The 25,326-nt window shown below is 48.4% G+C and overlaps 1 long non-coding RNA gene and 1 pseudogene across 1 annotated transcript; one reads left to right on the top strand and one right to left on the bottom strand.

Moving 5' to 3' along the window:
- LOC131586321 (zinc finger protein 208-like) overlaps positions 1-25,326 on the top strand; it is a 539,124-nt pseudogene that overhangs the window by 80,419 nt on the left and 433,379 nt on the right.
- On the bottom strand, positions 1,242-9,436 carry LOC131586426 (uncharacterized). Its single transcript, XR_009279134.1, has 3 exons — positions 9,368-9,436; positions 1,465-1,543; positions 1,242-1,277 (listed from the first exon to the last, which is right to left on the bottom strand). It is a non-coding gene; the product is annotated as an uncharacterized LOC131586426 (long non-coding RNA).

Raw genomic sequence — 25,326 nt, 5'->3', positions numbered from 1 at the left:
TATTCTTTAGTCCCACATCATGTCATTGCCATAGGCAGGAAAAGGTACAGGTGTCTTCCCAGCATGGATCACAGGGAACATGGATCACCAGGTCTCTGCCAAACTTGAATTTTCCAAGGGGGGATGAAGCTGGAGCAGTGCACAAAGCTCTTCCTGTACTTTGGGGCATTTGCAGAGCTTCCCTTACTGGTGCCGCCGTTGGTGTTGGGTAAAGGTAGATCTCCAGGTGAAGCTCTTCCCACACAGGGAACACTTGTAGGGTGTCTCCCCAGTGTGGACGCGTTTGTGGGTGTTGAGGCTGGAGCTGTGGCTGAAGCTCTTCCCACACTCAGGACACTCGTAGGGCCTCTCCTCAGTGTGGATGTGCCGGTGCCTGATGAGGTGGGAGTTGTCCTTGAAGCCCTTCCTGCAGTCGGGGCAGCGGAAGGGCCTCTCATCCGTGTGAATCCGCTGGTGCTCGAGGACATGGGAGCTGCTCCGAAACCTCTTCCCACACTCAGGACACTCATAGGGCCTCTCCCCAGTGTGGATCATCTGGTGGATGGTCAGCTGGGACCTCCGGCTGAAGGTCATCCCACATTCCCCACACTCGTAGGGCTGTTCCCCGGTGTGGATCCTCTGGTGGCAGATCAGGCTGGAGTTCCGGCTGAAGCTCTTCCCACATTTCCCACACTCGTAGGGCCTCTCCCCAGTGTGGATGCGCCGGTGGGTGATGAGGTTGGAGTTTCGCTTGAAGCCCTCCCCACAGTCAGGGCAGAGGAAGGGCCTCTCCTCTCTGTGAATCTGCTGGTGCCTGAGGAGAGTGGAGCTCCTCTGAAACCTCTTCCCACACTCACCACACTCGTAGGGCCTCTCCCCAGTGTGGATGCGCTGGTGGATGATGAGTTGGGAGCTCCAGCTGAAGCCCTTCCCACATTGCTCACACTCATAGGGCCAGTCCCCAGTGTGGATCATCTGGTGGCAGATCAGGCTGTTGCTCTGGCTGAAGCTCTTCCCACACTCCAAGCACTTGTAGGGCTTCTCCCCATCCTGAAGCTGCTCATGGACCACCAGCTCAGAGCCCTGGCTGGATCTCCGGCCACCTTCCCGGCACAGGGTGGGTCTTTCCTCCTCAGAGCACCCTGGGATGGGTTTGGAGCCTCTCCTCCTGCTGTGGGATGTCTGAAGCTTTTCCTCCCCATTGGTTTCCTGCACTGTGGAGCTGCTCAAAATGGCCTCTTCCATGAGGTTTTGCAGTGAGGATTTGTCCTCCCTGGTCTCCATCCTCAGCTCCTTGTCTGGGGGAGGAAGGACAAGGAGAGGATGGGATTTGTCTCTGTGCCAGAGGGAAGGGGAAGGAGATCCCCCCCAGTGCATCCCCGGCAGGACGGCGTCGGCAGCGGGGTTGTCCTGCAGCCGGGGGCCATGCTGGGCTGGGAGATGGAGCAGGAGAGAGGGGGAAAGGGGCACTGACTTCCTCCTCACCTGCCTGGGTGTCACGGGGCATCTTCCTCTTCCTCGCAGCCTTCCTCTCCATCCAGCCAAGGTTTGGGAATGGGAAATCCTGGTTTGGGGAAATACAAGGGATGAGGACATTGAGTTTGCAGGTCCCTCTGTCCAAGCTCATCTCTAGAAGTCACCTGACATCTGGGGTCCATAAAACCTCCAAAAAACACCAAGATTCAGCCCTGAAAATTCCTCCCAGGAGTTCCCCATCTCTGGTCTCTCCTGTTTGGGGTTCAAGGGTTCCCCCCTGTCCCAGCTGCTGGGAGTCACGCTCGTACTGGGGGTCCTTTGTCTGCTCGGTCCCTGCCATCCCCAGGGTGCTGGGAGTGCCAGGAATCTGAAAAGTTCCCCATTTCCATCTCCCCACTTAGGGATGGTGATGTCAGCATTCAGGATCACACACAACCACGAATGGTTATATGAAGGTGCTTTATTTAAAGAGCTCTGGGTGTCAGGGGTACACATACCCAAATCTGACCCCATTTGGTTTTCGAGTTGAACATATTTTATACTCTATCGTTATGCAACTTACATATTAATTATTAATCTTACATTGTTCTATTGTATGCATTGTTTTTACCCAAGCATGAATTTCTCGTGATCCCCCCTTAACCCCCTAACATGGTTCCCCATGTTCTCCAAACAATAATCACATCTAATCACATCTAACAATTCTATCATTTATCATATATTGACTCCACAGGTGCAGCTTGACCTGGTCTTTAGCAAGCACAAGGCTTAACATTTCCCAGGGCCTGCTTTTCCCAGGGCTTTCCAAACCTAAGTCCTCGAATTTTCTAAGATTTTGGAACCTTTTACTATCATTCCCCCCCTTTGAAAGCATTTTCACTTCACCATAAGTGCAAATGTTTTCACTTGATACAGTCCTTTGTTTCTGAGTTTATACTTGATGTTCTTTGAATCCTTGATTGATGTAAACGTTGTCCTGGATGCTGTCACGAAATGGAGAACCGGAAGATGGTGAGTGTGGGTCTCGCATCAGTGCCTTTATTATCTTCTGGTTCCAGGATGTTTTCTTCTGTATTTCTCTTTTTAAGATGCTGTAAACTAACCAAATTACTAAAAATACAATTAATAAAATTATCACATTCTCAATGATAGATTTAATTCATGAATTCACATTCCACCCTAACCCTTTAAAGATTTTGTCTAACCAACTTATAGTCACATCCTTTTGCTCTTCCCATGCTTCATGCTCTATTTGTTGCAACTGATTGATGTCATGTTCTACATCTTCTGTTACATTTGGGATGTGGACGCAACAATTTGTCCCTTTTAAAAAAAAAACTCACACACTCCATGCTCTTTCAGGAGTAATAAATTGTAATTTATGTTTAGTTCTTTAAATTTTTCCTGGGTGACTCTTGCTAGTCTGTCTACCTGACCCGTTTCTCTATTCTGATAGTTTGCTATCTGCTCTAGAGCCCACCCAACTTTCACTCTACTAGAGGGTTCTTGCTAAGTGTCATCTTGATTCTATTCCTATCCTAATCCTTCCTAGCTATGCCTGTGTCTAGCCACTGAGTTGATTTTGCCATTGTTAGCATCCGTACAGAGATTAATTTTTGCTTTAGCAGTTTTACCAATGCCTCTGCACCCCAATGATATTTGTTATGTTTAATTTGTAGAACTTCTCTCATTATCAAGGGGGTTAATACTATTTGTCTTTGTGCAGTTACATACCACTCTTCTGAATTCTTTTGTGCATTTAGCAAATGTCCCAATTTCTCATCTTCTATTGAATATTTTGGTTTTGGAGGCAAATTAAATTGAGATACATTAGTCTTTAAAGGTATCAATGCCATTGTTGTTTCCACTTCTTGAGCAATCTGTCGGGCTGTCTAGTCTGCTTTTCAATTTCCCTTTACTCAGTTCTAGTGTTCTGGTTAAGGCAACCAGTTCTGCCCTCTGGGCAGATGTATTTGGTGATAATGCTTTTGCCTCCACCATTGTACTGACTGTTGTTACCGCATATCCAGCGTATCTGGTCCCATTCTCCGTGAAGCTGCTTCCATCTGTGAATAGCTCTCACTCTGGTTGCTCTAGTGGGATGTCTTTCAGGTCTTCTCTTGCTGAATAGGTGTCCTCTATTATTTCTACACAGTCATGCTCTAGTCAGCCTTCTTCAGTTGTGGTACCTAGGAACAAAGCTAGATTCAAGAGGTTAGTTGTCTTTAGTGTGACATTATCTTGCTCAGTCAGGATTACCTGGAATTTTTTCATCCTGCTTGGAGATAGCTAATGGCCCCCCTTTTGTTCTAAAACAGTGGTTACCATATGTGGCATGTAGACATTTATGTGTCTACTCATCATGAGTTTCCTAGCTTCTTGTGTCAGCATCACAGTGGCTGCAGCTGCCCGCAGGCATGAAGGCCATCCGGCACTCACATTGTCAAGTTGTTTGGAAAAGCAGCCTACCGGCCTTTTCCAGCTTCCCAAACATTGGGTCAGCACTCCCAGTGCTGGGTGTAGTCTTTCATGCACAAACAGGTGAAAATCCTTGGATGAATCAGGCAGTCTTAACGCCGGAGCTGTTGTCAATGCCTCCTTCAGTTTGAGGAAGGCCTCCTTCTGTGGTTTGCTCTAGGTAATCAGCTGTGTCTTCTGGGCTTCATACAGGGGTTTTGCAATTAGTCCATAGTCCATGATCCATGGCACCACTCTGTCATCCCAAGGGAAACTTGTATCTCATATAGGTTCTAGGGTTCTGGAATGGCACAAATAGCTTGAATACGATTAGTACCCAGCTTTTATTGCTCTTGTGAGATTTCACACCCCAGGTAAATCACAGTCTGTTGGGCAATTTGTACCTTTGTTTTAGATACCTTATATCCTCCCATTCCCAGCTGATTTAAAATTTTCAATTGTTACCTTTATGCAGATTGTTTCTCTTCTGTAGTGGTCAGTGTATCATTAGCATACTGTAACAGCAGGTATTGTTCTCTCGGTACTTGCCCATTCTCGGTCCAAATCTCCAGCTCCTTCGCCAGCTGGCTTCCAAATAGTGTTGGACTGTTCTTGTATCTTTGTACGAGTCGTGTTCAGGTGAGCTGAGTTTTCCTTCCATTTTCTGGATTTTCCCACTCACAGGCAAACAGTTTCTTACTTTCTTTGTCAAGGGGTATGCAGAAAAAGGCATCTTTTAAATCAATTACAGTAAACCATTTCTATTTCTCTTTTACGGATGTTAACAATGTGCAAGGATTAGCTACCACTGGGTAAATATCTTTAGTTACCCTATTATTGCTCTCAAATCCTGTACTAGTCTGTATTGGTCGACACAGAAATTTGGGCTCTACTGTTAACTACAGAAGCAATAGGTGCACGTTTAGGACTTACTATTGCTGTAATCAGTATGTCTCCAGTTTTGTTATTTCTAGTGAGCATAAAACTAACTTCCCCCTCTCTGCTCACCCATGAGAGGCAGAGTTACCAGTTTCCCTGATTCTAAAGCTGTTTGGGCTCCAGTCCCAGAAGCTGAGAAGGAGACTGCTTGGGCTCACAGCCCAGAGCCTGTGGAGGTGTACTGAGTTATACAATGGGGCATTCGATACAATGAACCTGGGACAGTGCCAATTAGAGACTACTTTGCTTAACTTTTAAGTGATAAGCCACCCATTATGTTTTTGGAGACCCCTTTCTTTATCTCTAGTGACCACCAATACTGGCGATTAGAGATTTGCTTTCTCTTTTTCTGGGTTTTCATTAAGAGAACCAATGTATCTAACACCCTTTGCTTTCTCTGATTTTTTCTTTCTGGGATTTTTACAAGTCTATAATTTCAGTTTTCACAAGTAACAACATTGGTAATTCATAACCAACAATTAATTTTCTTTTGTGTATCATTTGTAAGCAGGCAGCTTTCTAAATATTTTTCAGTAGTTGGTTGGGGGTACAAACTATAGCAATAAAGTCCCCCCTTTCCAAGGGGTTAAGCCCCTCTGCCCAATAAGCTGCGTGCTGAGTTAGGGACCATGGGCTATGTATGTCTCTTGTTGTTAAAAATACTTCATGTCCCCAGTACCCACTGGATTCCTGTTCTCCCAATCGAATTGGATCACGTCCAGTGAGAGACACTCGGAATACATATTCTGTCTCTGACTCGTGAGGGAGACGCCCGTACTCCCTTTTTCTTTTCTCTTTTTTTTTTTTTTTCTATTTTTTTTTTCCTATTTTTTTATTTCTATTTTAGTAGTTATATGCAGATCAAGATCCTTATCATTGATATAATTATATTATATTATAATATAGTAGTAATAGTATATTATATTCTATTATACTATAATATATTATATAATAATTATATTATAAAATTATGTTATATAATTATATTATCTAATTAAAAATTATATTTTTAATTAGAGGTTTCAAACTAGGACAGCAGCGTTCCCCACAATTTTATCCAAGTTAGCTCTTTTTGAGGGTAAATTTGATTAAGGAGAGGGGTTTTCCTCTCTTGTTTCTTTTAGCAAGTCAGCATTTTTTATTTTTTTTTTTTTAATTTTTATCATGGAGAGCTGCTTGCAACAGACTGATCTTACTTTTTCTTCATCCAATTGTCTTTGCAAAATTTTAACTAGGTTTTGGAGGTAGTTTTTTCTTTACTTCTTTACTTACAGCGAGTTTCTATAGCTGCTGTAAGACAAGCTCCCAAAACTGAGCAGAGTATAGTTTTATTTTTGCCCAGTTTAAATTTTGTTTCATATTGTAATGAACATACTCTATCAATCACATTTTCCAAATTAAACCAATTATTGAGCACCAACTTTTTCCTCCTGGAGAAGGTCTGGTATTGTGTTTTGCTAACAGAGCATAACATGCATAAAATGCAGTTTTAACTTTTGCACTGCTGTTCTCAGTCATTTTTTACAAAGGAAAAACCACTACAGGGAGGTATAAACTTAGATTATACACACACACACAACTTTTTGCTTCCCTGTATGGGTAAAAAGACCAAATCTGCTTGGGAGGCACTCCTTCAGTTTAAAATTCTAGTTATCTCTTTGCTACACCAAGCAGTCAAAATTCATACACACAACAACAACAAAAACATTCCCACCCTTTTGCACTAAGAGATGTTCTGCGAAATCCTGCAGACAGAGCCCTCAAGTGAGTGTGGGGTGCTTTTCACCTCGGCGTGTGCAGTTTGCGGGAAATTCGAGTTGCCCCCCTTGCTTTCTAGACACCGCTCACTCTTTGGGAGTGTCGGGCTGGGTGCGGCTGGAGCGAGACGTCCTTCCCCTAATACAGACTGCACAACAAACCTGCAGCCCCTTCTGTCTGTCAGAAATCCTGTCCGTGACGCCAATTTAGATGTCATGACTCGCTAACGCGAGTGGGACTCGTGAGAGGTTCGTTTGATCTCAGAGTGCAAAAAGGACACAAAGGGATTTCAGTTTAAATCATAACAACAATAATATACCTTTATTTTAGTGCCAACAACAAGGATTATGCGATAGAGGAGAGAGAGAGAGATAAGGAAAACAAAGTAAAGAAAGACAAAAGGGGTTATAGCTACCAACAGACGAGACGGGGTCGCTGGGGTCTTTTTCTGTGGGGAGATCTCACCGAAATTAACTTAACCTTATGTAATTCTTTCCCAAAGTTACCTTGTTTCCAATGTGCTAATAAGCACCCCAAAGGAGAAGTAGCCGGTATGGGAGCACTGCTGCCCAAAATACCTTTAAGCTTCTCCATATTATAACTATAACTATAATATACCACAAATGCCGAACCTGCGACACTTTCGCAGTCGTCTTACGGACGGCGCCTAGGCTTTACCAAGAGGAATTCCTTTAGCCCAACCACGCGCAGCTTTCGCCGCGTCTAACTGGCAGGCACCAAAACCAAATTAAAGCACCTTACCTTTTCTCCCGGGGACGTTGTGAGCAGCGCAGACGGTCGCGGCCGATGGGCTCCCCGAGAATCCCTCGGTGCCGGCTGGAGCGTGATCGGGTCGCGAGTTCGCTCAGCAGCACTCACAAGGTCCCATCTGGGTCGCCAAAATGTCAGCGTTCAGGATCACACACAACCACGAATGGTTATATGAAGGTGCTTTATTTAAAGAGCTCTGGGTGTCAGGGGTACACATACCCAAATCTGACCCCATTTGGTTTTCGAGTTGAACATATTTTATACTCTATCGTTATGCAACTTACATATTAATTATTAATCTTACATTGTTCTATTGTATGCATTGTTTTTACCCAAGCATGAATTTCTCGTGATCCCCCCTTAACCCCCTAACATGGTTCCCCATGTTCTCCAAACAATAATCACATCTAATCACATCTAACAATTCTATCATTTATCATATATTGACTCCACAGGTGCAGCTTGACCTGGTCTTTAGCAAGCACAAGGCTTAACATTTCCCAGGGCCTGCTTTTCCCAGGGCTTTCCAAACCTAAGTCCTCGAATTTTCTAAGATTTTGGAACCTTTTACTATCAGTGAGACCCCCCAAAGTCCCCCCAAGTAGGATTTTCCACTCAGCTTTGGAGTTCCACATTCTCCAAACATCTCCCCCCTGCAAAATGAACCCAACCCAGGGACCCCCCCAGGATATCCGGGCAAAGCTCCCACTCCCCGATCACCTGTGGGATGGTGGGTGATGATCCCACAGGAGGGGGCTATGAATTCAGAGAGTGCTCAACCTTGTGGTTCCTTCTTTCCCTGATCCTCCTTTGTCCCTCTTCTTCCTCCCTCTCCTCCCCTTCCATTCTTCCTCCTCCTCTTCCTCCCTAACCCCACCTCCTTCTCCTACTTCCATCCCTTCTCTCTCTCCTTTTTCATCCCTCCTCTTCCATCCCTCCTCCTCCTCCTCCCCCAGGAGCAGTGACACCCTCGGTGCCCCGTTCCCAAACCCCTCACAGCCCACGGCAGGAGCGGGGATGGAGCCGGGACAGGTCGGGATGGGCAGCGCGGGGCTCTCCGCTGCTCCCACCCGCTGGGGACGGGGGGAACCCGGCCCGGGGAAAAGGAGAGGGAAACTGGGAAAATTGGGGGCTGCAGATCCAACCTGGGGCTGGCTGGGGACCCTGGCTGGGGACTGCCAGCCCTTGGGGCTGCTCTGGGGAGATGCGGGAGGGGGGAACACAGAGAGGGCTGGGGGATCCCAGGAGTGGCAGCACTGGCAGGGACTGGTTTGTACTGGGATCATCCTGGCAGTGGCTGGGATTGCACTGGCTGTGTACTGACATCATACTGGGATCATACTGGGATCATACTGGCAGTGAACAGGAGCCTGCAGGGAGCAATTGAGACCAGGTTTGTGGGAAATGGGATATACTGGGAGTTACTGAGATCATGCTGAGGCTGACTGGGAACACCTGTGAGCAACTGGGGTCATGCCAGGAGCAACTGGCAGGAACTGGGAGTTCCTGGGTGCATGCTGGGGGTAACTGGAAGCAACAGGACTTATACTGGGATGAACTGGGATCATGCTGGAGGTGAAAACGATCATACTGGCAGGGAGTCCAACTCCACTGAGGCTGACTGGGAGTGGTTGTGAGCAAATGGGATCATGCTGGAAGGAACTGGGAGGGACTGGGAATATGCCCTGCGCTCCCCAGAACCCCGGCATCGCCCCCCATAGGTCCCATGTGTTCCCCAGACCCTCCAGGATCCCCGAGTGCCTCCTCAGCGCCCGTTCGGGACCCCCCCAAAGCGTCCCTGGATCCCTGAATGCTCCCGACCCCACAGATTCCCCTTCCAGCCACTCCTGGGAATTCATCTCCCATCATCCCACAACACAGTTCCGCGCCCAAACCTCCTGCCGTGCCCCGCGCCCTAAAGAGCCCGGTTACAGCTCCCCAGGTTCCCCCCAAGTGCTCCCGAGCTGTATACATTCGCCCCCAGCACCTGCAGCCACGGCTCGGACGCAAAAGTTTTCTCCAAGCGCTTCCCCACACCGCCGAACGCGCCTTCCGAGCCACTTCCGGAACTACAGCTCCCATCATGCTCCGCGGCGCCCATAGAGCGCTATTCCAGCCGGGACTCCATCTCCCGTCATGCCCCGCGCCTCACCGGAATCCATTGGAGCTGCGCCTCCAACTCCCGTGATGCTCCGCGGCCCCATTAAACCGTATTATACCGGCGCCTACAACTCCCATCATCCCCCGCGCCCCATAGATTCCCTGTTACAGCTCCCCAAGTGCCCGCCCGGACCCCGAAGGGCCCCCGGATTCCCCTCCCTGACCTCCAAGTGCCCCCCTGGACCCCCAAGTGCTCCCCCGGACCCCAAATTGTCCCACAGAATCCCTAAGTGCCCCTCCAAGTGCCCACCCGTCTCCCCAAGTGTCCTCCAGACCCCCAAGTTCTCTCTAAATTCCCTCCCCAGACCCAAAACTGCCCCAAATGTTCCCCAGAAAAGTCTCCATGGACCCCAATGTGGCCCCTTTTACCCTGCCTGAGAAAATTATTAAAAAATATGATCAAAAGACTAAAAATAGGTGTAATTAAGATAAAGAGGGAGAAATAGTGACCAATTAATGAAGGGAATTGTAGTACTTTGAACCAAGGACCGATAACGTTTTAGTTGCTAAAAGTGTATCAATTCTTTTATATAAATAGAAAAATTAGGTTATAAAATTACAGAACAATATTATTGTAAAAATTAAAAATTTATTTTTATTAATTAATTAGATTTTAATGATAAAGAAAAATGGATAAATATTTTCAATGTTTTGAGATGTCAGTCCCAGGTGGGCGATGTCAGACATGCTGAGGCTCGGGGTGAGGAGCAGGTTGTCCAAACAGGGGCAGCCCACAAGGGGCTCATTCTTCTCTGTGACCAGACCTCCTCAGGAGACATTCAGCATCAGGATTGTAAAGAGGAAATCGTGACCTCCTGATCAGTACACAAAGATGTTTTACAGTTTGAACAGTGGAATGTTGTCACCATAAGGGGCCTTCTTTGTTAAAATACCTCATGTTTTGTCATGTTTGGTAAATACCAATGTTGTTGTACCGCCTTCCTTGTTAAAATATTGTTAAAAATGAAATTAGAATTTTGACAACTAGGTCCCTTGGCTTAATGGCAGTTTAATTAAAAATGAATACAATTTACGAAATTGAATACTAATGTAGTATAAAAGAATATAGTTTAGTGAAATAATACAGTTTAATAAAAAAATAAAATTTATTCATATAATCTGCTAGAAATTAAGTATTATTAAAGCATAAGCAAAACCGACCAGGGTATGGAGGCTTCCCACCCTGCCTCACGTCCAAAACAAAGCACTTCAAGCTAAACTTATATACTGTATGCTTATACATATTCATTAATGTTTCCTGTAAGTTTCCTCCTATTTCCGATTTTTCTGACTTTACATCACTTTTCTTCACAGCGCATGCCTCACTTGTTGTTAGGGGGTCTTCAGTCTTCTTCTGGTTGTCTTTTGGCGAAGGCTTCTCCTCTTCCTCATTATCCTTTGGATAACCTTACAGGTTTGCGTGTGTGTACTAATCCTTGTGTTATGTAAGTCTACTAATTAGCCTTATGTTTACTAATCTTTAGGTCCAATGCCTAAATTTGTTCTAATTTTGGTCCATCTCAAGGCCATTTTGGCCTTGAGACACCATTTATCTTCTAAACTACATCCTGTACCTTAATTTTGACATGTAACATCTGCAAAGGGGTACATCTGCTTTGTAACACTGGTTCTTGATTGTTTCTAATAATAACTTTAATAACAATTACAATTTAGTTAGCACGAACCAATTCCATTTATTACAACTGCAAATACCCCTTATGCACCTTTTTATTGGTTTCCATGCTAATGGCCTTGCTTTCCTCCTTGCTATGGATAAACTTGTATTTTCTCAATTTCTTCTTTTGCTAACTCAAATGTTTGGCCTGCAGATCAGCTGCTGAGCCCATCCACATTCACCTCTTAGTCTTCAGAGGGAAACTTTGAGCACAGTGAGAATCTCCCAGTGTGCAAGAGGGTCCCTGTGTGCCAGCTGCAGCTGGGGCCTCAGCCACCTCCTCTCTCAACAGGTTCCTCTCTGCAGCTTCACAAGTCCAGCCAAACACCTCCCTCAGGGACACCTGCACCACACATTTCACATCTCCATTCCCATACGTGATGTCCCTGTCACAGCTGCATTACCAGCTTGCTGCTGTGCAGATGCTGCCACCACCCAAAGCAAGGCCCTGTGTCCCTGAAGGGACCCGCCCTGCTCTGTGGCCTGGACTGAAGGTGGGTCCCTCCTGCCAGGGCAGGGCCCAGCACAGCTCTTCTGTTCCAATAAAGAGATGGAGCTCTCACCCCAGTGTCTGCCTGGTACCACCAGCAAAGCCCACACAGCACCAGCCCTGGCTGAGCTCCATGTCCAGGAGCAGGCAGGGCTGACCATGGTGTGGGCAGGCAGGAGCCAGGCAGGGGCTGCTGTGACCAGCGGTGGGGCACTGAGGGGCTGGGGGAGTCTGTGTTGAGCATCCCTGGGATGAGGGCACATTTCCTTCAGTGGCATCACCTGGACCTGGACCTCCTCCAGTGCCATGCCCAGGAAAAGAGGCAACCATCAAGAGCATCTCCTGGGACACCGCCTGTCCAGCAATGTCAGCAGGCAAAACCAAGGTTTTGTTTAGCAATGACCCTTGGATGAACTCAAAGATTTACATCGGGGCAGTCCTCTAGTACAGATGGGCGTACACTTGGGGCAGACACCTAAGGCCATGAGGTCACAGCAGCCTGTGGGGTGACAGCAGGCTCTGAGGTCACAGAGGTCCCAGAGCCCCGTGGTTGCACAGCACCACAAGGACCGAGCAGTCAGTCCTTGACCACGACTGTTGTGGCAGCAGCGGCGGCGGCAGCAGCGGTGCTGACATTGGGACAGCGGTGTCAGGACAGTGGTGGCAGCAAGAGCTGCAGGACTGGCAGTGGGCAAGGCACCATGGCCTTTGCTCTGCGCCTCCTCCTCCTGCTCCTCCTGGCAGTGGCCCTGCCTGACAGGGCTGCCCAGGCTGCTCCGTGGCGAGCAGGGCGAGCAGGTGAGCCGGCGGCCTCGGTCCCCTTTCCAGGGACAGCGCTCCCTTCTCCCTGTGATGCTTTGGGGATGGTTTTCCCCAGGGCTTTAGGGAGGGTTTCCTTTGTGGGAGGGACAGAGGCCTCAGGGACCCTGGGCTGGTCCTGCTGCCCCTCCAGAGATGTTTCACAGGGCCTGCAAATAAGATGGAGAGTGACCAGAGCCAGCCTAGAGCTCCCCAGGCCACTCTGCAGCTTTGGCCATGGCCTTACCTGACCCCCTTGCAGTGCCCAATTCCCTAAAGCAGAAGGGGGTCCCAGAACACTATGGAATGATTCTGATCTGTGCTCCTTTATAGACAAGGACGGTAGGAAGGCTTCTTCAGCAGCTTGGCTTCATGATGATTTTCTGCCTCTGGAGCCCCATGCAGGTATGTTCTCACTGTCCCAACAAGGAATAATCATTGACAACCTGTCACAAACCAGGTGACAGAAGATTCTGTGGCTGTTGAGTTACAGGTGTGTCTGCAGCAAGGACATTTCAAGCTCCTTTTCTGGTTCCTGCACGCAAGCCCAGCTCCCATCACAGGGGTGAGTGATGTGTCCCTGCTGATCCCACAGGCTGAGCCCTGGTTCTGTGGGATCCATTCATCTGAAATGGAAATACTTTCTGTTAAGGTTCTCCTAGAGGGAGGAACAAACCTACAGGAGACAAGATGTTGAGTGAACTGGAGAGATGCCGTGGTGGGTCCATGTCCCTCAGCCTTCTCCTGAGACTCAGCAGCCGGGGGCTTTCTCTGCACATCTGGACACACCATGGCTGGCAGAGCAGGAAGGGATCCATGGCAGCCTCGCTGCCCCGCTGCTGCTTTCATGGCCTGCAGGGCTGTTTCCCAGCCTGGCCTGGCTGCAGCTTCTCCCCAGCCTCTGCAGGAACACATTTGGCATCAGCTGACAGGGAGCCCAAACCGCAGCTCAGGCCATGCACACCCAGAGCTCCATTGCAATTTCCCAGTCTCTGGAAATTTGTTTGGAGGAGGGAGGGCCCTGGCCAGCCCCAATAACCTGGCTTTTCTCCTGATCCATATCCATGACTTTGACAAATATTGCCTCTTGAACATGCCACCTCCCCAATGGGGAATGGTTCTGTCTGATCCAGCTGTGGCTCTTCCTTTCTCCAGAGATGAACCCAAAGGCTGTGCTGAAGGCAGCGTTTCCCAGAGGAAGCAGTGGCTCATGGGCAGCCTCTGCTGCAGGAAGGGAGGCCATGCCAGGCACAGTCCCAGGAGGTAATTGCTGTGCCTCTGGGCCTGAGCCCTGCTGAGGCTTGAGCTGTACATCTCTGCCGCTTGGCAGTGCCTGCCTTTCAGGGATTTTGCACAGAGCATGGAAAAGGTGTTGAGAATGTCCAGAGCCAGTCCAGAGCTCTCCTCAGGCCCCTCTGCAGCTTTGGTCATGTCCATTGACATCTGGCTCCCATGGCCTTACCTGACCCCCTTGCAGTGCCCAGTTCCCTAAGGCAGAAGGGGATCCCAGCACACCATGGAATGGTTCTGATCTGTGCTCTCTTCTAGACTGGGATCGTGACATGGAGCATCTGCAAGTGCTGGTAGATGGCGGTTTGAAGACCTTGCCAGATGCTGGAGGCAAGTTCTCAATGTCCCTTTCTGCACAGAATAATCAGTGTCAAGGTGGCAAGAGCTCACTCACGTGCCATTTCCCTTGAGAGTCTGAAGGTTGATGGATTCTGGAAACCTCGCCCTGCTCTCTTCTGGAGCCCTGAGTGATTCCATAGCATGGCTGTCAGTGGGAGGAAGGAGCATTTAGCTGTCAATCTTCTTCCCGTGTGCAATGCCAATGTTCATTGTTCATGAAGAAGTTCAATGTGCTCTGTGAAGCCACGGAGAAGAGCAGAGAGGAAGGGGCCGGGCCCAGGGCTGTGCCCTGGGGCTGTGCCTTGCATGCCTCTTTTGCCGGCTGCACAGAGCCTGAGCTGTTCTGGCTGCCACTGCCAAGCCCTGGCCCTGCCTGGGGCTCAGTTCAGAGCTGCTGGCAGATCCAGGGAGTCCTTTCTCCCCTGACTGCCATGCAAGGGGCTCCTTCCATCCCATTGTGGGGCCACTGCAGGCACGTGGTCCCGCTGCTCCTGCTCCTGAGTGGAAGGCAGAGATGAGGGAGTGCCTTGGAGGGCAGCAGTCACCCAGGTGCACTCACTGCCACTCTGGCCTGTAGAAGAACCTTCAGCAGTGTCACAGGAGCTGTTCTGTCCTGCCTTTCGTTGCAGATGAACCTGATTATGAGGATGATCTGGATTCCCGATCCATATCAATTACTGAGCCTGATGATGAGGAATATTCTGAGGGTAGGTGAAGGCCTTTCCCCCTGGGAGAGCTGCCAGCTCAGAGCCCAAGGCTCGGCCAGGGCGGCATCACTGCAGGTGCCAGGACAGAGCCGTGCACGTGTGTGCCCTCGCTCTGCGTGATCCTCTCACTGCTCCTGTGGCTCAGTGCTGCCTGTGCAGCAGAGATGAGAGAAGCTTCTGTGGCTGTTGAGTTACAGGTGTGTCTGCAGCAAGGACTTTCCCAGCTGCTGAGCTAAATTCTGCAAGCAAACCCAGCTCCCATCACAGGGGTGTGTGGTGCATCCCTGCTGACCCCACAGGCTGAGCACTGGTTCTGTGGGATCCATTCCTGGAAAATGGAAATACTTTATATTATAGTCCCCTGAGAAAGAAGACCAAACCTATAGGAGATAGCAATGTAGTAATGGGGGAACTCAAATATCTGGACATAATCCTGAATGATCTGGAGGGATGCCGTGGTGGGTCCATGTCCCTCAGCCTTCTCCTGAGACTCAGCAGCCGGGGGCTTTCTCTGCACATCTGGACACACTGTGCCCAGCACAGCAGGAAGGGATCCATGTCAGCCTCGCTGCCCCACTGCTGCTTTCATGCCCTGCAGGGCTGTTTCCCAGCCTGGCCTGGCTGCAGATTCTCCCCAGCCTCTACAGGAAGGCATCTGGCATCAGCTGTCAGGGAGCCCAAACTGCAGCACGGGTCTCTGAGATCCCCTGAAAATTTCCTGGTCTCAGGGTAGATCAGGTGTAGGGGCTGTTTAGAAGAGGGAGGGCCCTGGAGCAGCTCCAAAACCCTGGGAATTTCCCTCATCCTTATCCATGTCTTTGACAAGTATTGCCTGGAGAAGACCAGCACAGCACAGAGAAATTGTGCCATTCAAGCTCAGGGGGTTGAGCAGTCTTGTGCCAAGGGGTGGCAAGGTGCCTGCAGGCCCCAGCTCTGGGGGAAACAGAGAACGTCCTGGCTGTATCCAGCGTGCTGCCAGCTCAGCAGTGGAGCACAGCACAGGCTCACGCTGCCCATTGCTCCCACAGATGCAGCTGGCACCACAACACATGCTCAGAATATCTGGGAAAGCATGAGAAGAGTTTTCTACCAGGGAACACATGGTTTGATTAAGTTAATGGCCATTGTGGCTGGTGGAGCACTTTTCCTGATGATGTGCTGTGCTGGAATCTGGTATTGGTGGAAGAGAAAACGGTGAGTGTTTTGCTGATCTCTGCCTCAATCAGTTTCTTGAAAGGCTGCTCATAGTCAGGAAACATTCCCAGTGAGGCTGCTGTGGACTTGTGGCTTAAGTTCTTGGTTGCCCAAATAACTCTGCCGAGAGTTCTGCTGCTGCCCAGGCCTTTCATTGGCCTCTTAATTGCTGGGCCTTGTCCTGGGGAGCCCGCTGGGGCTGCAGCCAGTGCTGGCTGCCACTGAGGCTGCCTGGCCAAGAGCAGCCCCAGGAGCAGCGGGCAGAGACAAAGCAAGGTGGGCAGGAGAAAGAGCGGGGACGAGATTGTCCTTGAAAGGCAGAGGTGCTCTGGGGCCCACTCCTGGCCAGGGACCCTGTCCAGAGCCATCCCCTGCTCTCCAGGGCCTTGAGGGGCAGCTGTCCAGCTGGGCCAAGCTGTGCCAGCAGCTCCAGCCGTGCTGGGGAGCCTTGGCAGCTCTGGGCCCTGCTGTACAGGAGGGTCCCTGTGTGCCAGCGGCAGCTGGGGGCCTCAGCCACCTCTTCTCTCCACAGGAGCGCCTCTGCAGCTTCACAAGTCCTGCCAAACACCTCAGTTTGGGAGACCTGCACCTGTCATCCTGCATCTTCAAGCCAGTGTCCGTTGTCCCTGCCACAGCTGCATTATCAACTCATTGCTATGCCCATGCTGCCACCAACACACAGAACAGAAGTCTCTGTCCACAAAGGGTTTGGCCTTGCTCTCCAGACAGGACAGAAGGCAAGGGTCTCCTGCCAAGGCAGGGCTTGAGTCCAGCAGCACCTTTGGGCTTCAGCTCTGGTATCTGGCTGGTACTACCAGCAGTGGCAGAGCTGCTTGGTTGGGCACAGCCCAGACTGGGCAGGCAGCAGCCAGGCACATGGCTCCTGAAACACCATACTACCTTTCTTTTTTGTTTCGCAAAATTAGAAATTTTTAGAAATATTTAGATTTTTTTTTTTTTTGTAGAATAAATCCACAAATATTTCTTCCCTATTTCCATGTCAGTTTAGGAATTTTCATTGTAGTTTTATAAATCTGATAAGAGCACAATATTTTTACATTTCTGCAATAAAAAATAAAATTGCATTTAATTCTTAATGCTTACTGTTACGCCACCAGGACAAAGCCGGCCCAGCGCAGAGGAATTATCCCCAGCAGGCTCAGCCATTCGACTACTGAGCAATCCTGCTGGGGTCCCTCCGTGGGAGACACTTCCTGAAACCTGGCAGCAACTGCAAAGGGGTGCCCATGGTGGGGAATGGGCAGAGGGGGAGGCCAAAGCTCCAGTGTGTCCTGACAGGGCCTGGCTCTGTCCCCTTGGGCTGGGGGAGCTGTCACAGAGCAGGGAGGGTCAGGGGTGGCAGTGGCTGCTCAGGGATGGGTTTGGCCCCTGTCCCTGGAAGGAGCCACTGCCCAAGCAGCTGTGCTGACCCTGGGCTCTGCTCCCGGCTTTCTGGGCTTTGTTGGGCAGCACAGCCCGTGCCTGGGGACAGCAAGGTGCCTGCAGGCTCCAGACCTGTGGGAAACAGAATATCCTGGCTGTATCCACCGTGCTGCCAGCTCAGCAGTGGAGCACAGCACAGACTCACGCTGCCCATGGCTCCCACAGATGCAGCTGGCACCACAACACGTGTTCCCAATTCCCAGAAAGGCATTGGAGAGGTTTCTGTCATGGAACACACTGCTGGCTAGAGTTAATGGCACACCTGGCTTTTCTATGGCATGCAGGTGATGGGGGACCCCTGTAAGGCTGCCAGATGATTGGGGTCCATCGTGAGGCACGGGCAGGGTGTTGTGTTTTCCAGTAAGACAGGCACAGGTTTGGGTCTTTTGTAAGTGGTGCATGTGGCTGAGGTTTCCTCTTGAAATTCTTAGGGGAATTGGGATCACTTCTATGGCTACAGGTGACTGGAGAACCCTGTAAGACTGGCAGGGGGCTTGAGTTCCTCATGATTTACGTGACCATTTAGTGGTTGCCATCAAGGCCTGGAGAGGAGCCGAGTCCTTCCTAAAGTGGGCCGGGGGCCGGATTCTTTTGTGAGGCACATGAGGTTATTTTGGGTCTCTCAAAAGGTGTGCACAGATTTCCTGTGAGGAACAAGGGATATTTTGGGGTCCCTGCCAAGGTTTGCAGAGATCCTTCATGAGGCACAAATGAATATGGTCTCTCCTAAGATTTGCAGAGATCCCTCATGAGGTGTGCAGTAGGGTTAAACTAGAGGGGTTTGTTAGTCTTCTCAGCACAGCAAAGGGACACTCTCGGTGGAGGTTGTGCAAAGCTGGCAGGAAGCTTCCTGCAGAGCCTCGGGCCTCGCCTGTGGGCTGTGCAGGCAGACAGAGCCCATCCCTTGGGGACCGGGGCCAGGCCGGGCCTCTGGACCCACCGCGCCCTTGTCGGGCCCTGCCCCATGGCTGGGCCGGGCCAGGTCAGTCCCCAACAGGGAAGGGCTGAGGCCCCGGGTCCGATGGGGCTGCCGAGCAGTGCCCGAGGCACAACAAGGGCCTCGCTAAGCCCTGGCTCTGTGCTGCAGACAAACACACATTTACAGCCACAGCCGCTCCCTGAGCCACAGGCAGCTGGGGACCTCTTCTCTCCAGAGGAGTGGCTCTGCAGCTTCACAAGACTGGCCAAAGGCTTCAATCAGGGAGAACTACACCTGTCTTCCTGCATCTCCCAGTCAGTGTCTGTTGTCCCCACCAAAGCTGCATTATCAGCTTCTTGCTCTGCCAGCAGCAGCCAGGCATGGAGCACCATGTTATCTTTGTTTTTTTATTTTTAGAAGTAAGAAGTTTTTAGAAATATTTAGAATTTTTTTTTAGAAAGTAGTCCACAAATATTTCTTCTCAATTTCCATATTAGTTTAGGATTTTTCAAAGGCGTTTTTGAATTTCTCACCTGTCACTTGAGACGGACACACGACACACTCTTGTGCAGAGACTACAATGGCTTCTTCTTCTTCATTACAAAGTATTGTCAACATTTATTCCCTTAACAAAGCATGATCTTAAGTCATTACTTACATCAAAACAGCTCATTATATTCATTGGGCAAACCAATGGCTTAATGTATTTTATTGGTACAAAGCAATTAACATCAACAATAAATTGGCAAGAGTTTACAAAAGATTATTAAGGCACGTGTGCTGCCTCTAAAGCACGTATTACATAACTGCAAATACCCCTTATGTCCCTTTTTATTGGTTTCCATGCTAACGGCCTTGCTTTCTTCCTTATTATGGATAAACTTGTATTTTCTCAATTTCCTCTTTTGCTAACTCAAATGTTTGGCCTGCAGACCAGTTGCTAAACCCATCCACATTCACCTCTTAGTCTTCAGAGGGAAACTGTGAGCACAGTGAGAATCTCCCAGTGTGCAAGAGGGTCCCTGTGTGCCAGCTGCAGCTGGGGCCTCAGCCATCTCCTCTCTCAACAGGTTCCCCTCTGCAGCTTCACAAGAAAAGCCAAACACCTCCCTCAGGGACACCTGTACCACACATTTCACATCTCCATGCCCATACGTGATGTCCCTGTCACAGCTGCATTACCAGCTTGCTGCTGTGCAGATGCTGCCACCACCCAAAGCAAGGCCCTGTGTCCCTGAAGGGACCCGCCCTGCTCTGTGGCCTGGACTGAAGGTGGGTCCCTCCTGCCAGGGCAGGGCCCAGCACAGCTCTTCTGTTCCAATAAAGAGATGGAGCTGTCACCCCAGTGTCTGGCTGGTACCACCAGCAAAGCCCACACAGCACCAGCCCTGGCTGAGCTCCATGTCCAGGAGCAGGCAGGGCTGACCATGGTGTGGGCAGGCAGGAGCCAGGCAGGGGCTGCTGTGACCAGCGGCGGGGCACTGAGGGGCTGGGGGAGTCTGTGTTGAGCATCCCTGGGATGAGGGCACATTTCCTTCAGTGGCATCACCTGGGCCTGGACCTCCTCCAGTGCCGTGCCCAGGAAAAGAGGCATCAAGAACCATCAAGAGCATCTCCTGGGACACAGCCTGACCAGCAATGTCAGCAGGCAAAACCAAGGTTTTGTTTAGCAATGACCCTTTGATCAGCTCAAAGATTTACATTAAGGCCAGACCAGTAGGACAGATGGGAGTACTTCCCTCTGGGAAGGGGCTCCTGTCACTTCACAGTCTCCATCCCCCACCAGGAACTGCAGAGCTCCAGCCAGCCCCGCTCTCCCTGTGGCCTTGTCCGACCTGGGGGGGAGGAGGATGAACCAGAGCCCTGTTAGCTCTTCAAAAGCCAGAAACCAAAGAAAAAGAGAAATTCCCGAGCTCAAGTTTTAAAGGGTGATGTTCACAGGTTGATATCACATTTCAATGGTCAAAACTACTGCCAGTTCTCGGAAATGACCACTTATCGGCCAGGAGAAAAAACGCCCATCAGCCTCCAGCAACCTTAACTTCTTTAGCTGTTTATCTTTTTTACTTAAATGTCAATCTATCACACACCACAGCAGTGACAGCCCCAGTGTTCCACTGTCTGTGACACCACAACAGTGAAAGCCTTGTTATTATGGGGTTAAATGTTTCTGAAAGTGTTTCTTAAAACCATGAAGAAGTAGGCCGCAAGAATGTCTGGTATTGGGGATGGTCTAGCAAGCTGAAATGTTTACGGTAACAGGTCCAAGATACCCACCCAGAGATAAGATTCGTACATGTTCGTACAAGGATGAGCTAACTCTCATGAAGCAATATTGATAAAGCTAATCAAGCAATATTAATGAAGCAATATTGATAAGGTTGTTATAGTGATTAGTGCTACAGCTGAAATTGTATGAATATGTGCACTTTGGACAAAGACGATGGAGCTAGATTTGGGTTGCTGATACCCCTAGTTCCCATGTGCTTCAATCAAGCACCTGCATATAATCAATCTGTGATTATGTGTGTTCCTGAACGCTAACATCAGCGTCTCCCTGCACCCAGGGCAGCTCCCACCAGAGACCCTCCCCTGATTTAATTCCCAATCCAGGAGCTACAACAGGCATGGGTGAAGTTCTGGGGGCTGGCAGGGAAATGTCACTGTAAGATCTTGCTGCACTTGGCTCTCGGCCCCTTCTCAAGAGCTTTGCCTTCAAGGGCAGGAACATCTTTTCCTTGCTGGGAACTGGAATTCCAGACTCTTGGAGTGTGTGCCATGCAGGACCACACAGACTGGGATCCATGGGCTGGGATTGCACAGACTGGGATCCATGGGCTGGGATTGCACAGACTGGGATTGCACAGACTGGGACCGTATGGATCAGCACCAGAGATTGGGATCACATGGACCGGGACCACATGGACTGGGATGGCTGCACCAGAACGATGCGAACCGAGGCGGTCCCACCCCGCCCAGGGCTCCCTCCCAGTTCCCTCCCAGTTCCCTCCCAGTTCCCTCCCAGCCCTTCCCAGTCTCACCCGGGGGCACAGCCAAAACTGCCCAGAGTGAACGTTGTGGTCCCGGAGTGATCCCAGAGCTGATTCCGGTCCCGGTGTCGATCTCTGTCCCAGAGCTGTGGTGGTCCCAGTGTTGGTCCCAAAGCACTCCCAGTCTCAGTCTTTGTCTCCATCTCACTCTCAGTCCTGGTCTCGGTCTTGGTCCCGGAGCGGTGCCAGTCTCAGTGCCGGTGCCAGGGCTGGTTTTAGTCCTGGTCTCAGTCTTGGCCTTGGAGGAGTTCCTGTCCCAGTGCCAGTGCTGGTCCTGGAGTGATCCCAGTGCTGATCCCAGTGCTGCTCCAGGAGTGATCCTGGTGCTGATCCCAGTGCTGCTCCAGGAGTGATCCCAGTGCTGATCCTGGTGCTGGTCCTGGAGTGATCCCGGTGCTGATCCCGGTTCTGGTCTCAGTCTCGGTCTTGGAGCGCTCCTGGTGTTGATCCCAGTCCCTGTGCTGGCCTCGGACTCAGTCTCGGAGCAGTCCCGGGGCACTCCCGGAGCCGGTTCCGGTCCCGGTGTCGATCTCAATCCCAGAGCGGTGCCGGTCCCGGTCTCAGTCTTGGTCCCGGTCTCAGTCCCAGTCCCGGTCTCAGTCCGGCCACGGTCTCAGTCCCGGTCCCGGAGCGGTGCCGGTCTCGGTCTCAGTCCCAGTCCCAGAGTGGTGCCAGTCTCGGTGCCGGTGCCGGATTCAGTCCCAGTCTCAGGCCCGCTCTCGGCCTCAGTCTCAGTCTCAGTCTCGGTCTCGGTCTCACTCCCAGTCCCGGTGCCGCTCGAACCGAGCCCTTTTTGGGTGATTTCAGGTCCCTTTTGGCCGTCTCAGGCCAGGTTGGGGGATGTTGGGGCCCTTTGGGTGATTTGAGGCAAAACCAGCGACTTTCAGGGTGGATCTTGCACCCATTTGGGAGATTCAAGGGTGATTTTAGGCCATTTGGAGTGGGTTTTACACCAGTTTGGGCATTTTTATGCCCTTTTGGTTGCATTTGGACACCTTGGGATGATTTTAACCCCATTTGGCTGACGTTGGGCCAAACCATGCGGATTTAGCGCAGAGTTCAGGTCCCTTTGGATGGTTTTGTTTTCACTTTTGTTCACCAAAATTTCAGCAGATTTACCGGTTTTATTTTCCTGGTTTTTTCATCAAAATCATCATAAAAATCGCACTAAATGCTCTAAAAATCCTACAAAATTCTAGAAAAAATCCACAAAATTCGACAAAAATCCCAGAAAACTCCCTAAATCTTCTTAAAACCCCACCAAATTCCAGAAACATCCCACAAAATCTCCACAAAATTCCACAAAATCTAAGAAAAATCCCCAAAAATTCTTCAGGTCTCCAAAAATCCCACAAAATGCAAGAAAAATCCCACAAAATTGCAGAAATCTTCTCAAAACCCCACCAAATTCCAGAAACATCCCACCAAATTCTCACAAATTTCCACAAAATCTAAGAAAAATCCGACAGAATTCTTCAAGTCTCCTCAATATCACACAAAATTTAAAAAAATTCCACAAAATTCCTTAAATCTTCTCAAAACTTTACCAAATTCCGGAAACATCCCACAAAATCTAGTCCAATTTCCACAACATTCAAAAAAAATCAAACAAAATTCCAGAAACATCCCTGAAATTTCCTGGAAAATCCTAGAAAATTCAAGAAAAATCCTACGAAATTGCGGGAAAATCCCACAATGTCCCAGAAAAACCCCACAAAAATCCCGAAAAATCCCATATAATTCCAAAAAAATCCAAGAAAATACAAAAAAAATCCCACAAAATCCCAGGATCATCCCAAAAATTCCTTTAAATTGTCTGAAAATCTCAAAAAATCCAGGAAAATCCCATGAAATTGCAGAAAAATCTCCAAATATTCCCTAAATCTTTTCATATCTCCATAAATTTCCACAAAATTTAAGAAAAATCCCACAAAATTTTCATGTCTCCTCAAAACCCTTCAAAATTCCACAAAAACCTCACAAAAATGCAGAAACATTTCACAAAATTCAAGAAAAATCCCAAAAAATTCCAGAAAAATCCCACACAATTTCCTAAATGGTCTAAAAACCCCACCAAATTCCAGAGACATCCCAAAAATCTCTACAAAATCCCACAAAATCCAAGAAAAATCCCTCAAAATTTTTCACGTCTCCTCAAAATCCCTCAAGATTCCAGAAAAAAATCCCACAAAAATATTTAAACTTTAGCAAAATCCCTCAAAATTGCCAAAAAATCCCAGGAAATTTAGAGAAACTAAAAAAAACCCCTAAATCTTCCCAAAATCCTACCAAATTCCAGAAACATCCCAGAACATGTTCACAAAATTCCAAAAAAATCTAAGAAAAATACCTCATAATTCATCAAGTCTCCACAAAATCCCACAAAGTTCAAGAAAAGTCCCACAAAATTTCCCTAAATCTTCTCAAAAGCCCACCAAATTCCAGAAACATCCCACAAAATCCCCACAAATTTCCACCAAATCGAAGAAAATACCCCCTAATTCTTCATGTTTCCTAAAAATCCCTCAAAATTCCAGAAAACTCCCACAAAATCTTCTCAATATCCTACAAAATTCACGACAAATCCCACAAAATTGCAGAAATCTTCTCAAAACCCTACCAAATTCCAGAAACATCTCACAAAATCTCCTCAATATCCCACAAAAATCAAGAAAAATCCCACAAAATTCTTTCCATTTTCTGAAAATTCCAGAAAATTCCAGCGAAATCACACAAAACCTTCACAGAATTCCACAAAATCTAAGAAAAATCCCTCACCAAATTCTTCTTGTCTCCTCCAAAGCCCTCAAAATTCCAGAAATATTTCACATCATCTCCTCAATATCCCACAAATATCAAGATCCCACAAAATTCCAGAAAAAAATACCACAAAATTGCCTAAATCTTTTCAAAACCCCATCTAATTCCAGAAACGTCTCAAAATCTCCACCAATTTCCACAAAATCTAAGAAAAATCCAGGAAAATCTAAGAAAAATCTTACAAAATTGCAGAAAAATCCCACACAATTCCCTAAATGTTCTGAAAACCCCACCAAATTCCAGAGACATCCCACAAAATCTCTGCAAAATCACACAAAATCGAAGAAAAATCCCTCATAATTTTTCATGTCTCCTCAAAATCCCACCAAGTACCAGAAAATTCCACAACAGTACAAAAAAATCCCACAAAATTTCAGAAAAATCCCTCAAAATTCTTCAAGTCTCCACAAAATCTTTCAAGATTCCAGAAAAAACTCCAACAAAATTGCAGAAAACTTCTCAAAACCCAACCAAATTTCAGAAACATCCCACCAAATCTCCACAAAATTCCAAAGAAGCTCTGAAAAATCCTTCACAATTCTTCAACTCTCCACAAGATCCCACAAAATTGCAGAAATCTTCTCAAAAGCCCAACAAATTCCAGAAACATCCCAGAATATCTAAACAAATTTCCACAAAATCTAAGAAAATCCCTCAAAATACTTCATGTCTCCTCAAAATCCCTCAAAATTCAACAAAACTCCCACAAAATCTCCCCAATATCCTGAAAAATTCAAGAAAAATCCTACCAAATTGCAGAAAAATCCCACAAAATTATTTCAACTATTGCAAAATCCCATAAAACTCAAAAAAAATTGCGCGAAATTGAAAAAACAAAAACAAAAAATCCCTAGATCTTCCCAAAACCCAACCAAATTCCAGAAACATCCCACCAAATCTCCACAAATTTCCAAAGAAGCTCTGAAAAATCCCTCACAATTCTCCAGCTCTCCACAAGATCCCACAAAATTCAAGAAAGATCCCACGAATTTGCAGAAATCGTCTCAAAAACCCAACAAATTCCAGAAACATCCCAGAAAATCTAAATAAATTTCCACAAA

This window comes from Poecile atricapillus, chromosome 19 (genome assembly GCF_030490865.1).
Source record: "Poecile atricapillus isolate bPoeAtr1 chromosome 19, bPoeAtr1.hap1, whole genome shotgun sequence".
Classification (NCBI taxonomy): domain Eukaryota; kingdom Metazoa; phylum Chordata; class Aves; order Passeriformes; family Paridae; genus Poecile; species Poecile atricapillus.
This window is presented reverse-complemented; position numbering and strand designations above follow the sequence as displayed.